We start from the raw sequence: 14,851 nt of genomic DNA on the forward strand, positions 1-14,851 counted from the left end.
CTGCCTGAGACATCTATTCACTCTCCACGCAGGGTGCTTTATGTGGGTTGCTCTTGACCACCTTCACTGATGATGTTTCAGTGTTCTCATTTGGTAAATTACACTAACAGTGTTTCAGTTACAGGAACTCCTCACTTAAAGTCATCCCTGTTAACGTCGTTTTAATGTTACATTGCTGATCAATTAGGAAACATGCTCGTTTAAAGTTGTGAAATGCTCCCTTCTAACGTCCTTTGGCAGCAGCCTGTTTTGCCCACTGCTTGCAGGAAAAGCAGCCCATTTCAGCTAGCTGGTGGGTGGTTGGAACCAGGGTGGACCAGCAGCCCCCCATCAACTCCCCACTCCCCTAAGTTCCCTGTGCAGCAGCTGTACCTCCTCCCACTGCCATGTGCTGCTCCTGCCCACTGCCTTGGACCTGCTCCCAGAGACTCCTGCTTGCTGTACGCGGGGAGGGGGGCTAATGTCAGTGTGTTTCCCATCCCCCCTGCTCCTACACCCCACTTACACTATCTTCCATAGAGCAGGGGAGATACAGGACAGAGGAAGCGAGCTTCTAGGCAGTAGCTGCCGTCTCAGGGCTCAGCAAGCTGATTTAATTAACAAGGCAGTGTACTTAAGCCTGGGGTCAACTGCATAAAGGGGAAATGCACATTTTTTCTCTCACACACAGGGTGTATGTCTCTATCTGCCCTCTCTCCCTTCCAGCTGCCTTGTAGAGTGTTGTGAGAGTTAAGCCTTGAGGGCTCAGTCAACTGCTAGTTCATTTAGCAGTAAGGCATTCCCTGGGAAATATCCTACCCTCTGACTCCTCCACCTCAACTGTGCTTCACAATCATCATTACTGTGTACCAGTATTAAATTGTTTGTTTAAAACTTATACTGCATGTGTGAGTGTGAGTGAGTATATATATATATATATACACAGAGAGAGAGAGAAAGAGTCTTTTGTCTGGAGAAAAAAATTCCCTGGAACCTAACCCCCCCATTTACATTAATTCTGATGGGGAAATTGGATTCGCTTAACATCGTTTCGCTTAAAGTCTTATTTTTCAGGAACATAACTACAACATTAAGTGAGGAGTTCCTGTATTGTTAAAATGTTTTCTTTCCCCAACTCAAGCCATCAGTCTTGTTTAGTGAGTATGTTATGGTTACAGATGAAGAGAGATGGGGGAACCATATAATTCGAGCCAGAGTCTGTCAGATACGCAGTGAGTGTCGTCTTACTCTGAATGAGCCTATTGATTTCACTGGGATGTCTGGCACAGTAAGAAGCTGCTCACTGTGAGTAAAGGTGGCAGAATTTGGCCCCATGTGTGAAAAGGGAAGATTAAGGGACAATCTGATGGAATTATGAATGGTATGGAGTAGCACTATTGTGTACACCTAATGAAAGTTCCACATATTAAAAGGACATTGGAGAATACTAAAATTAACAGGGACTCAGTTTAAAACAGTTTAAAGGTAATGTTTGTTCATACAAAGCATAATTAATGAGTGGAACTCACTGCAACAGGATACTGTCAAAGCACTACTGTACAGTCAAACAAGAAATAAACATTTATGAACAAGTTTCATTTTCACTTACAGCAACTAAGACAAACATGACAAAAACTATCACATCTAATGGTTCCAGGCATAAACTGGGACAGAGGAAAAGTCTCCTGTGGTAAAATATTATAATATTATCTGAGACTTTACACCTTCTTCTGAAGCCGGTGTCATTGACCATGGTTGTAGACAGGAATCTATATTTTATTGCTTTTATTCTTTTGCTGGAAGTAGTATACCCAATAGTACCATGATCCCAGGTATATTTTGCCTATTCATGGAATCTACAAGTTGTCAGAAATTGCTCTTTCTCAAGTAGTCTTATATGATATGGAGCAAAATTTTAGTGCACTCCAGTGTTTTACAGCATGCACGTGCCACTGCTCATCAACTATACAGCTGTGTTTATGACCAGGTCCCAGGGGAATATGGATGAAGATTACTTCATTAAAGGCAATGAAGGTGAGATGTTCCATGTTTAGTGACTGCTGATAGAATGACAGAAAGCAAGAACTTAAATAAAAGCATTAATAAACCAATGCCAACTGACTCACACAAGGCATTGTGTTCTCTCTGAATGTTGTATGTGAGATAATAATTAACAAAGTAAGTGCTATCACATCTTTGTGTAATTGTTGAGAATTATCCACTTGTTATGTAGTCGCTGACCTGACCACCTCCCATTATCAATTTAAGTGTAGTGATGGCAATCATAATTTCAGAGGAAGTGCAAGAACTCTTGAATGGAGGAGGAATACCCCTCCCAGTTGGCTCCTACCATTTGAATTATGCCAATAGTTTAACAAACAGCCTTCCTGAAAAAATTCCCCCCTTAACAGTTGATAAGCTCAGTATACCAGAAATATAGTCAGGATGGGCAGGGATGGTGTCCCTAGCCTCTGTTTGCCAGAAGCTGGGAATGGTCTAGAGGAGATGGATCACTTGATTTTTATCTGTTCTGTTCATTCCCTCTGGGGCACCTGGCATTGGCCACTGTCAAAAGACAGGACACTGGGCTAGATGGACCTATGGTCTGACTCAGTATGTCAGTTCTTATAAGGTTGCTTGTAGTGAAAAGAGGGGGAATCTAATCATTCCTTTTCCCATTTAAACAAAGCCACTACATCACAACCAAGGAGGGAGGAGAAAACATCTGACATGCTGGAAATGTTTACACTTAGCTCCCAAAACGTATGGTGGGCCAGCTTCATCCCTAGTATAAACATGGGTCATTGAGTGAATTTTAAAGTAGTATCCTGCTGGATCTGAGTAATCTTGGGTGTGCAGAGCATTTCAAATGGGGGTGGGGGAGAGATGAGGAAGACCTTGAAAAGGGACCTAAGGTACTCTTTGCATGGGAAACCTTTTGAAAATACCTGATGCGATTTGCTATTCAGAAGGCAGAACACTTGCTCTGAAACTGGATTGTTAGCCCTTAAAATAAACCCTAGCTGGCAGAGATGATTAAGTAGTTTCCAGAGTGGGTGTGAGTTTCATCAGAAAGCAAGGAAATCATTCCAATCCAGCCTTCAATTTGGTCCTGGAATATGAACGAAGGCCCCCCGCAAATCCCCTCCAGCGCACCACTGGGAAGCTTCCCACAAACAGGCTCCCATAAGTCTCCACGCCCCTTCCACCCATCTTCCTTTTTTCTTTCTATTTAAAGTAAGAAAATGTGCTTTACTGCAAGAGCTCCCAGCCCCAGGGCTGTAATCTCTGCGGGGGCAGCATAGCTAAGTCAGTGCCACACGCAACCGGACAGTTCGCCTGCCCCTGCTGGGACTGGGGCTCGGGGAGGGCGAGAGTGTGTTTCAATGCGTGTGCTTTGAGCTGCACTGACACAGCAGGAAGCCAGCTGGGGAGTGAGGAGAGTTTTCAGGGCTCATCAATCACCTCTATCTTTTGGGGGCAACCTTTCTACTCCCCCCCCCCGCCACTTCCCCTTGCTGCCCCAGTCCCATTACACCCGGCCTCCTGCCCCCTCTCCAAGAGACACTGTCACTTTCCCAGACACCCCCTCCCAAAGGCTGTCACCCCCATTCCCTTCGCAACCACCCGCCCTCACTCCCCCTGGATCCCTAGCTGCGGGACCAAAGTGAAAGTGAAGCAGGACCGGAGGGGGGGGGCAGGGGTCACGTGACAGATGGGAAGCTGCCCAATCACAGGGGGCTGGGCAGGGTGAAGGGGGAGATTTGAGGAGCTGGCTATACACCCCCCCCCTCCCCCCCCCACAACGCTACTAGGTCAATGAAGTTAGCCGGGGCAGGAGCCTCGGCGGCTGACTGGCGCGGCGGCGGCTGCTGCTGCTAGGTGCAGCCAGTGCTACTCCCGCGCAACACCCCACACCCCAGAGTAAACCACCGCCACCCCACGGCAGAGCAACAGGCTGGTGAACGCCCCGCCCGCAGCATCTCTCTCCCTTGCAGGCCCGCGCGCGCCGCGGGGAGAACATGGGACGCGAGCCCCCCAGGACAAGCTGCCCCCCCTGTAAGGCGCTGGCGGAGGAGGGGCGGGCCGCCCGTGGGATTTATAAGCTTTCTGGGGCTGTGTCCTCCTGGGGTGGCGCTGATCCCCTCCAGGCTCGTGCGGCGGCCGCCCCCGCTTCCTTTTTGTTGCTCGGAGACGATGAGTCAGCGGGCTCCTGTTCCGGCAGCCTCCGTCTGCCCCCTACGCCCCGCAGGTAAGTTCGGCGCGGAGGCCAGTGGGCCAAGCAAGAGTGCGGGTGGAGCTGGTGCGACGGAGGCCAGCCTCTCCTCCCCGCCCACCACACCCTGGCTAGGGAGTCTCCTCGTCTCACAGTCTTTAAACTTTCTGGAGCATCTGCCTCCCAGCTTGTTCCTATTGTTTTAATACCTCCCCTCCCCTTCCTGCCTACTGTTCCAGCAATTGAAAGCTGCCCCGGGCATGCTCCCTGGTGGTCTTCCCTGCAGACCCACACACCACAAGCCAAACACCCCCCTTTGCATTTATTTGGGTTTCTAAGGGATTTTCTCTCCAACCCTTGTGTAGGTATGTTTGTTAACCAGACAGCTGAGATAGCTGTCTGCGCAGGAGAATTAACTCAGTCGCCCAAGCTTCGTTTGCATTCAATGAGGTGTTTGTTTTTTCAGTTTAGACCTCAGACGGGTTGAAGAAATCGCCCGAAAGGAACCACTTGGAAGATTTTGTTTCCTCCTGTGAAGTCCCACTAGAACTTGAGCAGGTGGGATCTCTAGGGAAGTTTTGGGGGCTGCCTGCGGGGGTCAGGGAAGGGAACTGAGAGTGGGGAATGTGGGGTTTTTCTCCTTTCTCTGAATGCAGGAAGAGAGATCGAGACTCTTACTGTTGTTTTTAAAACAAATATACAGATGCTGGCAGATCTCTTAGTTTTAGAGAAGTGGATTATCTCCCGGATTAAAGTAAAATGTTGATTTGAGGAACTGCTGTTGCTCAACCGTAAATAAAGGGGGAGATGTGACAGATTGTCTAGCCTTGGTAAGCGAAAAAACAGTCCATTTCTTAAAGGACAATCAGCACTTGGGAGGTGGAGGAGAGAGGAAGGAGTTTAACTATATACTTTATCTGGATTTATAAATGAATATTAAAACTCTTGTCACTGATGCTCTTTTTGTCTTTGACTTTCATTTTTCCCTCCTCGCACAAGATGGTGAAAGGCACAATGTGCGCATCAGCGTTTTCATAATTGGACACGGGTGATTTTATTGCTCACTAGTAAAAATAATGTCACGGAAAGTTGCCCGTTTGTAGTTCAACGGTGAGGACTAGTCTGGACAAAAACTTAGCGAAGTGGATGGTTGGATTCAATTCTGGCCTGTTACATTTGGAGTTTGTTTTTTTTTCTAGAATCATTGCACTGAAGACGCTGGAGGACGATTTGCAAAAAAGTAAGACACGTTTTCACACAAAGATTAAAAATTCAGGTCATATCGGTGTATTTGTCATCAGCTGAGGCCCATTGTCTCAGCAAAACTCATAGTTGTTCAGCTGAACTTCTGGTGATATGGGTAATGCGATCCATAATAGCCACTATTTGAAACAATGGGGTAATATAAAGTATTTAGCAAACATGTGTTTGTTTCAGTTATATACCGGGATGTTAGTTAGAGCTGAGGAATTCTTTCTGTCCAAAGAATACACATTTTCTTTAACAGGGACTCAAGAAGATGATGAAAACATGTTTTCTAGTAGTTAGTTTTTCCACGTATGAAATTGAAGTCTAACTTCACACAGTACTCAAGGTGTCTCAAATATAAACTAATTGAGTTTGGTATAACTGACAGGAAATGGTTATGCAATAAAATACCTCTTGTCGCAGCTTTACAATGGTCAAGACAACACTATTTATACTGTTGAATATTGCGTGGTAACGTCAATCTTGTCTTGATTTAATTAAAATAGAAACAAATTGTTAGTTTTATTCTTATGAGGCAACATAATATAAACTTAAAAAGTAATAAACTGTAACAAAATCATGGATTCACCAAGAGTTTTCTACTTTTCATCGTTTAGTCATTGAAAGCAAGAAGCTTTGGGGGGGGGGAGTAAATTAGACAAAGCAACTGTTTTGTTTATAATTGCAATTTAACATAAACGAAACGTAGGACTACCTATGTACACATGAATTTGAAAACTGAAGAGCACTAACATCTTTAGAGTTTCCCATTTTTACTATTTAGGAAGATGGTTCTTTTTTTTTATTACTGTGATAGTTTTTTGTCTTTCTCCTTTCTGCCAAACGGAAACATAACAATAAGCAGGACAGTTCATTCTCCTCGTTTTTTTTGGAAAGAGAAGTTTGTATGGTATTTCAGGATCTGGGAGTTCCTCTCTTTCTTTGCCAGCAACAGTGCGTTGATATATCGAGCTGAAGAACTTGGGCATAATGCAAACTCATGCAATTAACGGCATGGTTATTTATGGTATCTATACTGTCTTTATCAGCACAGTAAGTTGTCTTTAATAAACTGCATGTCCTTCCAAGTGATAATCGTGGCGACAAATTAAGTTCAAGTTTACTCTCTATCCAAGTGAATTTTTGTTTTAATCGAATAATGCTAAATCTTAATTCCACCAGAGCTATAAAACTGCAGAATACACAGAGATTTTGAGATTTTCTTACAAATAAGAACAAATTGTGTTAATTTTCTTTTAATTATACTGTGTTACAATGCATTTGCTGGCTAAACATTGTATTCTACATTGTGCAAGATGGAGTTATTACTGAATCCCACAATTAATACCTTAACCAAAAAAAAATTAAAAGAGCAAACTAATTTTGTTCAGAAAAAATTATTTCAGCAGGTGTGATACCCCAAAACAGATGAAACAAAATCTATAACTTTGTAAAGTGTTTGTAACTGGAAGTGAATATGAGTACAATCTACTAACACAGCACTTCACTTGAATAACACATTCCACAATCGATATTTAAAAACAAACAAACCAGGGTTTATTTTTTCTCATCAATCAGCTGGAAATTTCTTGTGCTAAGAAACTATTAAATTTTCTACTGAAATAATAATGAAATTTATTCTAGAAAGGCAATTAATAAAATTTGAGAAATATATATATATTTTCTTCTTTGTAATGATCTAACCAATTAATAAGCATTTTTTAAACTCTAAAACTTATGTGAGCTGTAATTTTTCATTACTCCTCATGTTATCTAGTAATTCCACAAGGAAAAATTACACGTTAACATTACAATCCAAATGTAAAAATATGTGAAGGAGATGTAATTAATACAATTAGCTGGAAAATACAGAAATAATGAGCATACCCTTAGGATATGAAATTTATGAAGAGATTTATTACAGAAGAGCCACACTCTCATTTGCTGATTCATGAACCTGCTAAATCTTGCCAAAAAGCTTCAGTATCACTCATTTCTCAAAACTACTAAGCACTCTGCTATTATCAAGGTCTCATGTTTCTAAGTCTTCCTATAATTTTCAAATAGCAGCACAGTTACTATTATGCTTGGGAAGAGTCATAAATAGACAACTATTTTCAACATAATGAACAAAACTACATTTAGTAATGCTGTACACTTGGTTCATGTTTTAATTTGCAAATTCACACCAGTGGCTTAGAAGACATATGCAACTTAACGGCAGCAATGGTACATTAAAAAATCAATCAATACTTCTCTACTACTGTGTATGATAAAAGACTCTACCATTATTTTACATTCTTATTTTAGCTGATCATCCATCATAGCCCAGAACAAATGACATTCTAAATGTTAACGTTAAAAAGGTAAAATACACAATATTAAGGAAGTTGTTGTTGAGTGAATTACACTGAAAAACACCCTGGACTTCAGGAAATGAGCCGCAGAAAAAGTAACTGGCATGTGTGTAGACGGAATAGTATTTATTTCTTCATTAATGCTACTGATGGTCTGTCCCACCAGTGATATTTTGAAGTAAATTGATAATTGTATTTAAGTCACTGCATTTCCAGCGATAACTTGGAGGATATTATGAGACAGAGGTTGGCTACAGTCTGATTTCTCACTTAGAAGCATCTAACAAAATTATGACAATGGTTTCTAGCCTTTTAGGTGTCTTAAGTTAATGTAGTGATAACTATAATGTATTTTGGCTTCATTTTTGCCTACAGACTCTGCGAGATTGCTGGCAAGACTAATTTAGTTGTCAGGAGCCCCAAGCCCTCCCCCCCGCAGAATGTGACTGCCGTCCTCTTCGGGTGCCCCCACTGACGGGACAACTCTGCCTGACCCCCAGCCACCACACTCGCAGAACCCCCCCATGGCACCCTTTACCTTGCCCCTCCCTTCCCCGCCCACCACACCCCCTGGCTAGGGGAAAGTCTCCCTCTGTCTCACGAGTTCTTTAAAACTTTCTGGAGCATCTGCCCCTTCCCAGCTTGTTCCTATTGTTTTAATACCTCCCCTCCACCCCTTCCTGCCTACTTGTCCCAGCATTGAAGCTGCCCGGGGCATGCTCCCCTGGGTGTGTCTTTCCCCCTGCAGATCCACACACACACAAGCCAAACACCCCCCTTTGCATTTATTTTGGGTTTCTAAGGGATTTCTCTCCAACCTGTGTGTAGGTATGTTTGTGTAACCAGACACTGAGAATAGCTGTCTGCGGGAGAATTAACTCAGTCGCCCAAAGCTTCGTTTGCATTCAATAGAGGTGTTTGTTTTTCAGGTTTAGACCTCCAGACGGGTTGAAGAAATCGCCCGAAAGGAACCACTTGGAAGATTTTGTTTCCTCCTGTGAAATCCCACTAGACTTGAGCAGGTGGGGGATCTCTAGGGGAAGTTTTTGTGGGGGGCTGCCTGCGGGGGGGTCAGGGGAAGGGAACTGAGAGTGGGGAGATTGTGGGGTGGTTTTCCTCCTTTCTTCTGAATGCAGGAAAGAGAGATCGAGACTCTTACTGTTGGTTTTTAAAAACAAATAATACAGATGCTGGCAGATCTCTTAGTTTTAGAGAAGTGGATTATCTCCAGGATTAAAGTAAAATGTTGATGTTTGAGGAACTGCTGTTGCTCAACCCGTAAATAAAGGGGAGATGTTGACAGATTGTCTAGCCTCTGGTAAAAGAGAACAAAAACAGTCCATTTCTTAAAGGACATCAGCACTTGGGAGGGTGGAGGAGAGAGGAAGGAGTTTAACTATTAACTTTTATCTGGATTTATAAATGAGTCGAAACTCTTGTCACTGATGCTCTTTTATGTCTTTGCCTTTCCATTTTCCCTCCTCGCACAAGATGGTGAAAGGCACAATGTGCGCATCAGCGTTTTCATAATTGGACAACGGGGTGATTTTATTGCTCACTAGTAAAAATAAATGTCACGGGAAAGTTGCCGTTTGTAGTTCAAACGGTGAGGAACTAGTCTGGACAAAAACTAGCGAAGTGGATGGTTGGATTCAAATTCTGGCCTGTTACATTTGGAGTTTGTTTTTATTTTTCTAGATCATTCACTTGAAGACGCTGGAGGACGATTTGCAAAAAAGGTAAGACACGTTTTCACCAAAGATTAAAATTCAGGATCATATCGTGTATTTGTCATGCAGCTGAGGCCCATTGTCTCAGCAAAACTCATAGTTGTTCAGCTGAACTTCTGGTGAATGGGGTAATGCTGATCCATAACTAGGCACTATTTGAACAATTGGGGTAATATAAAGTATTTAGCAAACATGTCGTTTGTTTCAGTTATATACCGGGATGTTAGTTAGAGCTGAGGAATTCTTTCTGTCCAAAGAGAATACACATTTTCTTTAACAGGGACTCAAGAAGATGATGAAAACATGTTTTCATAGTTAGTTAGTTTTTCCACGTATGAAATTGAAGTCTAACTTCACACAGTACTCAAGGTGTCTCAAATATAAACTTAATTTGAGTTTTGGTATAAACTGACAGGAAATGGTTATGCATAAAATACCTTCTTGATCGCAGCTTTACAATGGTCAAGACAACACTTTCTATAACTGTTGTAAATTGCGTGGTAACGTCAATCTTGTCTTGATTTAAATTAAAATAGAAACAAATGTTAGTTTTATTTCTTATGAGGCAACATAATATAAACTTTTTAAAAAGTAATAAACTGTAACAAAATCATTGGATTCACCAAGAGTTTTCTACTTTTCATCGTTTAGTCATTGAAAGCAAGAAGCTTTTGGGGGGGGGGGGAGTAAATTAGACAAAGCAACTGTTTGTTTATAATTGCAATTTAACATAAACGAAACGTAGGACTACTATGTACACATGAATTTGAAAATGAGAGCACTAACATCTTTAGAGTTTCCCATTTTTTACTATTTAGGAAGATGGTTTCTTTTTTTTATTACTGTGATAGTTTTTTGTCTTTCTCCTTTCTGCCAAACGGAAACATAAGCAATAAGCAGGACAGTTCATTCTCCTCGTTTATTTTGAAAGAGAAGTTTGTATGGTATTTTCAGATCTGAGGGAGTTCCTCTCTTTCTTTGCCAGCAACAAGTGCGTTGATATACTGAGCTGAAGAACTTGGGCATAATGCCAACTCATGCAATTTAAACGGCATGGTTATTAGTATCTATCCTGTCTTTATCACACAGTAGTTGTCTTTAATAAACTGCATGTCCTTCCAAGTGATAATCGTGGCTGACAAATTAGTTCAAGTTTTAACTCTCTATTCCAAGTGAATTTTGTTTTAATCGATAAATGCTAAATCTTAATTCCACCAGAGCTATAAAACTGCAGAATACAGAGGATTTTGAGATTTTCTTACAAATAAGACAAATTGTGTTAATTTTCTTTTTAATTATACTGTGTTTACAATGCTTTGCTGCTAAACAATTTGTATTTCTACATTTGCAAGAGGTAGTTATTACTGAATCCCACAAATTAATACTTAACCAAAAAAAATTAAAAGAGCAAATAATTTTGTTCAGAAAAATTATTTCAGCAGGTGTGATACCCCAAAACATGAAACAAAATCTATAACTTTTGTAAAGTGTTTGTAACTGGAAGTGATAATGAGTACAATCTACTACAGCAGCTTCACTTTGAATAACACAATTCCACAATCCATATTTAAAAAACAAACAAACCAGGGTTTATTTTTCTCATCAATCAGCTGGAAATTTCTTGTGTAAGAAACTATTAAATTTTCTAACTGAAATAATAATGAATTTATTTCTAGAAAGCAATTAATAAAATTTGAGAAATATATATATATTTTTCTTTGTATGATTCTAACCAATAATAAGCATTTTTTAAAACTCTAAAAGACTTATGTGAGCTGTAATTTTTCATTACTCCTCATGTTATCTAGTAATTCCACAAGGAAAAATTACACGTTAACATTACAATCCAATGTAAAAATATGTGAAAGGAGATGTATTAATACAATTAACTGGAAAATACAGAAATAACTGAGCATACCCTTAGGATATGAACATTTATGAAGAGATTTATTACAGAAGAGCCACACTCTCGATTTGCTGATTCATGAACCTGCTAAATCTTGCCAAAAGCTTCAGTATCACTCATGTTCTCAGCAAACTACTACAGCACTCTGCTATTATCAAGGTCTCATGTTTCTAAGTCTTCCTTAATTTTTCAAAATACAGCACAGTTACTATTATGCTTGGGAAGAGTCATAAATAGACAACTATTTTTTCAACATTAATGAACAAAACTACATTTCAGTAATGCTGTACACTTGGTTTCATGTTTTATTAATTTGCAAAATTCACACCAGTGGCTAGAAGACAAATGCAACTTAACAGCAGCAATGGTCAATTAATAAAATTCATCAATTACTTCTCTACTAACTGTGTATTGATAAAAGACTCTACCATTATTTTACATTTTATTTTAAGCTGATCAGTCATACATAGCCAGAACAAATGGTACATTCTAAATGTTAACGTTTTAAAAAGTGTAAATACAAAATATTAAGTAGTTGTTGTTGAAGTATTACACTGAAACACCTGGACTTCAGAAAATAGCGCAGAAAAAAGTAACTGGCATTGTGTAGCAGATGTATTTATTTCTTTCATTAATGCTACTGATGCAGTTGTCCCAAGTGATATTTAGAAAGATAATGGAAAATATTTAGGTACTGCATTTCCAGCTGAAACTTGGGATATTATGAGAAGTTGCTACAGTTTTGTCACTAGAAGCATTAAAATTATGACAATGGTTTCTAGCCTTTTGGTGCTTAAGTTAATATAGTAGTGAATAACTATCATGGATATTTGGCTTCATTTTTTTGCAAACCTCTGAGTGCTGGCAGCTAATTTAGTTTCATAGTTGGCATCCTTTTCCATTTTTTGCCTTGAATATTGGACAAAATGTTTGTTTCTATACTTGTTATACTTTTCAGTGCATGAAACCATGTGGGAGCTGCCATTAAGAATTTTTGCCACTATTGTTAATTCCTTCACCTTATTCAAATCACTTTTAGGGCACATCTTCACTAAATGGGTCATATTAGAATCCATGTTCCATTCATGTTCACAGTCATATTTTAACATGATAAAAATGTCGAAGACAAGGCTTTAAAGATCCTCTTCTGCAATGTCCTGTATGAAAAATGTCCTAAGTCCACAGAAACACACACACAATGAATTTTGATCCACAAAAATATATGTATGCATGCCTAAACTGAGTAATCATATTGCCATATCTCCATAAGTTGTGTTTTTTCTGTTTTCAGTCTCCTCCCTTGTTTGCCAAGTCCATCACTTGCTACAGCTTACTATATGAACAAAGTTCTTGCTACTGTGAGGCAGTCCACTGAAGTCATTGGGATAATTTTTAATAATAAGCAATACACTTAGTAGCGTTTGTCCTTATACTTTAAGATCTGCAGGGCAGAAACCTGTTTTTGATCTATTTTCTGTAAAGTGCCTGGCACTCCTGAAGATGCTATGAAATGGCAAACCTAAGCACATTATCAACGTTTATATCTTTTATTAGTGCATATACTAAAGCTATTTAAACAAAACAGAAAAATACTGTGACAAAGTGGCTCTAGCTAGGGCAAGATTTGCTTTAATTGCTATGGAATCCTTGATGAAGTTGGTATTCACCCACGAAAGCTCATGCCCCAAAACTTCTGTTAGTCTATAAGGTGCCACAGGACTCCTTGCTGCTTTTACAGATCCAGACTAACACGGCTACCCCTCTGATACTTGACAATTTTTATAGACAGTACCTTCTGTAAAGCTAGTGGGCTAGATCCTCAGCTGGTATAAATCAGCATAGATACATTGAAGTCGGCAGAACTATGCCAATTTACACCAGATTATGTTAGTGTCCTTCTTGGCTTTAACAGTTTTCCTTTAATCTTCTTGCCACTTAAAGTTTTACTATGATCTACCCACATTCCAGAAGCATGGAAGAATGAAGACAGAATAACATTTTCCTTATTTCCCTCCTCCATTCAGCCTTTGGTGTCTTTTCTCTTATAATTTATGTTTTATTAATCATATATGTTGTAATCTATCTCAGAGCTCTTAAATGTACTTGTCCTCCTTAAAATCAGACCTTTTTAATCACACCTGAATAGAAGTGTTGTTATATTTAGAAACATTCCAGTCTTGTCTAGCTTAGCAGATGTAGGTGTGTTATAAATAGCTTCCTGATGATACTGCATTTGTGATTAAAGGTTCCTGAACACTGTTGTTGGCAACCCTCTTATTAACAGTTTGTTTGATGTAAAGGAGTTTAGAAAAGGTGCCCCCACACCCACTCCTCACCACCCAAAATGACTTTAATCTGTTTGCCAGATTCTTGACACCTTTCTTAACCAGGCTGTAGTATCAGTACTAATAAGTTACAAATTTGAATCATTACATCTTATGCATTAAGAATAGTAAGCACTACTTGGTCAGTAAAGTAGAGAAATAATTGTTTCTCTTTATCAGCTGGCTAATGAGCATTTGTGAGGGCACTGTTACTAAAATAGCTCATTTGCAACGGGTTAGGCTACAGTTTTCTTTCCCTTTGAAAGTATAATATAATTTGGCGGATTGCTGCCTACATTCTTTTAACAGTTCTGTAAACAAAAATGTTGTTGTTCTTAGCAAAATGAAGTATTACTACATGAAGTAGGTATTGTCTTTATACAGTTGTCAGAATTCATGGTTTCGGAGAGCAGAGTGAGTTTTGAGGATTTTGTGTGTGTATATGTGAAAAAGAGGGCTGGGGTAATAAAAAAATATCTTCCCCCTTTTTTTTTTTTTTTTAATGCTTTTTTCCACCAACAGGAGTACAAAGAAGGGTCACTGCATAAATATATATATTTTTTTAATCAGCCCCCAGTTATTCCTGGGGTTTATAAACCATAATAACTTCAAGGGGAAAAGTGTAACAAGATTAAGATATGGTGGCCCAGATACAATGGTGATGAAGAGTTATATAAGGGAGGGAGGGATGGATGGATAGATATGGTGTTTTTATGCAAACTCTTTGATAGTAGATGCTCCGAGCAGATATAAGTGTACTTAGTGCGTTTCCTTTTTTAATTGACTAGCAATGTACTTTACCCATTCCAACTTGCCTATTCCATCAGAATTATAAAATATTATAGTAAATAGTTTTTAATAAATTTTAGCAAAATAATTTAATTTCACTAATATTTTATTGAAGCAGGAAATGTATAAAACTACAAAATTTCAACTGGCTTCCAATGGAAATACAAATAACCAATCTATGTGCAGAATTTTTTATTTTCCGTCAGTCAAGTGTGATATGACACAGACACAAGTACAGATTTCCCTTTTCATTCTTAGTTAGTGAAGGAAAAAAAAAAAAAAAACCTGGGTAGAAACTGTAC

The 14,851-nt window shown here is 39.6% G+C and overlaps 1 protein-coding gene across 1 annotated transcript in view; it reads left to right on the forward strand.

The window, feature by feature from the left end:
* Positions 1–8,746: 8,746 nt before the first annotated feature.
* Positions 8,747–14,851, forward strand: part of PRDM1 (PR/SET domain 1) — a 119,187-nt gene continuing 113,082 nt past the window's right edge. The window contains exons 1-2 of the mRNA XM_075063859.1: positions 8,747–8,822; positions 9,499–9,539. The gene's annotated coding sequence lies outside the window, so the exon portion shown is untranslated. The remainder of the gene's footprint in view (positions 8,823–9,498; positions 9,540–14,851) is intronic.

Source organism: Chelonoidis abingdonii, chromosome 3, assembly GCF_003597395.2.
Source record: "Chelonoidis abingdonii isolate Lonesome George chromosome 3, CheloAbing_2.0, whole genome shotgun sequence".
Lineage (NCBI taxonomy): Eukaryota > Metazoa > Chordata > Testudines > Testudinidae > Chelonoidis > Chelonoidis abingdonii.